The sequence below is a fragment of the Azolla caroliniana genome, unplaced genomic scaffold, assembly GCF_043228905.1.
Source record: "Azolla caroliniana isolate FFs.n. ecotype wild unplaced genomic scaffold, voAzoCaro1.0.p SCAF_7, whole genome shotgun sequence".
NCBI lineage: Eukaryota > Viridiplantae > Streptophyta > Polypodiopsida > Salviniales > Salviniaceae > Azolla > Azolla caroliniana.
In genome coordinates this window covers 9,393,692-9,396,367 of record NW_028230442.1, presented here as the reverse complement: position 1 = coordinate 9,396,367, position 2,676 = coordinate 9,393,692, and positions in this window count along the sequence as shown.

Here is a 2,676-nt window from a genome sequence, read left to right as displayed (position 1 = left end):
GGATAGCCATATTATATATTGAAGGGTTTATTTACAAACCCTAGCATGCAATATTTCATTCATCATTCACACTCTTAAAATTTAAGAGGATCTAAACACCTTTGATTTAGATTTATGTTAAAACGCATGTAAGATTATTTTGTAATCCACTCAACAATCAATATATACTTTATTACGAAAAGAGTATTTTGTAACAAATCGTCATTTAATAGCCATCCTTTAGTTCGCATTGTTAACCAATGCTAACTTGTGTTGTTAGTTATGGTAAAGTGATGTCAAGATTAATGATTGTGTACCTAGTACTCTTTTGTGTAATTAATATCCCCAACAAATAAACATGTAGTCCTACAATATGCATGTATACATAGTACTCTCAATAATTGTAAACATCCCATGTCTAAGCCTTTACCTTCTCTAATAGGGTTCTTGACACAAGATGTTCCCCTCTTTTGATGAAGATAGAACCCTAAAGTTTATTGGGGGTGATGTACTCACCTCTCCTTTTAAAATTATGTCTTTGTTGACATATATGTGACTTCAGAATATTTATTAATAACATTGTAAAACAAATGTTCTTCCAACATGATTAGGCATCGCAATGGGCTCGATTTAGTTTTTTGGCCTTCAAACCAAACCATTTTTTATTGATATTGATCATCATACTTATCATAAATTTGGTCATCATACTTATCATAATGCTTATTATATTTGATCATCATAAATGAAAGAGGAGACTATACATATGATGCATATAAATTTTAATAAGTTAAAACTAAGATTTAAAATTAAAAGTTGAAAGTTAGAGCCTATAGGGAAAATTTAGCAATATTTTTTAACCTATAAACCTTTAACCTTTAAATTGAACCACATAAACCGAAATTGATAAGCCGCTAAACCGCTAAACCATTAAATTCGAAACCAAACCTAACTGTTTATTTATCGTCGAACCTATAAACCATTAAGCCACGGTTTAATGGTTCGGTTCGATTTGAGCCAAAACTGGGCCCATTGCTAATTAGGCACGCAAGATATATAGGCATTGTGAATATTGATTATCATAATCGGTAAAGGTACTTTGAGATAGATATCCATTTAGATGGAGGTGCTTTCAATGAGGATGGCCAACTTAGATACAATGTCATGGTGTGGGGAGCACACATCAAGTTAAATTAAATATAATATAAATGATTGAAGGACAAGGCACAAATATGAAAAGAAAGTCATGGGATCATATAAAGTCGAAGACATAAAAAATATTTAGCGTAGTCATCAACAACTTACAATAGGAGTGGAAGGTTAGAGGTTTGAACCTTGTAATGGACGATGAAGGGAGAAAGGTGTCCTATAGTGAGCAACAAGATGGTATGTTGTTGAGTATATGGTAAAAATGAAAAAGGAACGTAAATTTTCTTTTTTGTAAGTCGAGTCTTAAGGTCGAGTGCTACGAAAAAAAACTTATTGTTTGGTAAGGGTCCTCTTAAAACCTATAAAAGGGAGCAGAGAGCTCATTGTCGAGGAGGAGTTTTGGATCAAGGCGAAAATGTTGTTGAAATCTCAAACGAGCTTGGAATTGCGAATCAAGGGGGTACAAGACCACCGATGACAAGAGACTACAAAGCTATCTCACTTCCTTCTAAATAAAAACTCAAGGATATCCTTTTAAAACTATACTCGCAATTCCTACATTTGTATCTTCTTATATTTTGATTTTTCAATCCACTCCACGTAATAGAGACGAGAATCATCTCAATAGTATTTAGATTGATTTTTCAATCTTCATTGTAATCAGTTTTGGGTATTCATATAAATTCAGAAAGGTGTTATCTATTTTTATTCTAAATCAGACATGGATCGCATGGAGTTTTCAGTGCAAAATTTTGAGCATGGATTTGGCGCAAGATTCACAAACATCTCAATAGTATTTAGATTGATTTTTCAATCTTCAATGTAATCAGTTTTTGGTATTCATATAAATTTAGAAAACTGTTATCTATTTTTATTCTCAATCAGACATGAATTGCATAGAATTTTCGGTGCAAAATTTTGAGCATGGATTTGGAGCAGGAAGCCGGAATCAAACACGATTTGATACGGACAAACATGTCGTTCCAAACTAGCCGAATTGGGCTAGAATTATACTTAACTTCTGTTGATTTAGCCATATGCCGATTGACTTGTAATCATATGACTGTAATTTAGATTTACGGGGGAGATAACCCTAACAGATTGTATATCCATTTAGAATAGTCCTTTTACGGGTGTCCCGGACACACCAATTGCATACTTGGACAGAGCATGGATGATGTGGCTATGAACTAGAAGTGAGGAGGCTAGAAACTCGGGAAGTTGGGGGTGATGATGTAAGGAACTTAAGACACTGGGAACGACACAAGAGAATGAAGACAAAGATGAAGATCAAGGAGACAATATGGGGCGAAACGAGAATACTGGATTGATGTGTCAATGTTTGGCATTGAATCCCTTGAAAGGGACCAAGGAGGTTACAAGTATTTATACTGTGAGCTGAAGTACATGCATTAGAATATTCTAGAACCCTCTAGTTCTAAAACTTTCTAGAGGTATATGACTAGAGAGTATTTTTAGAACAAGTACGTTATGTATAAATACATGCTCATCTCAAAATGGTTGAGCATAATATCTTGTTGATGTGAGGTT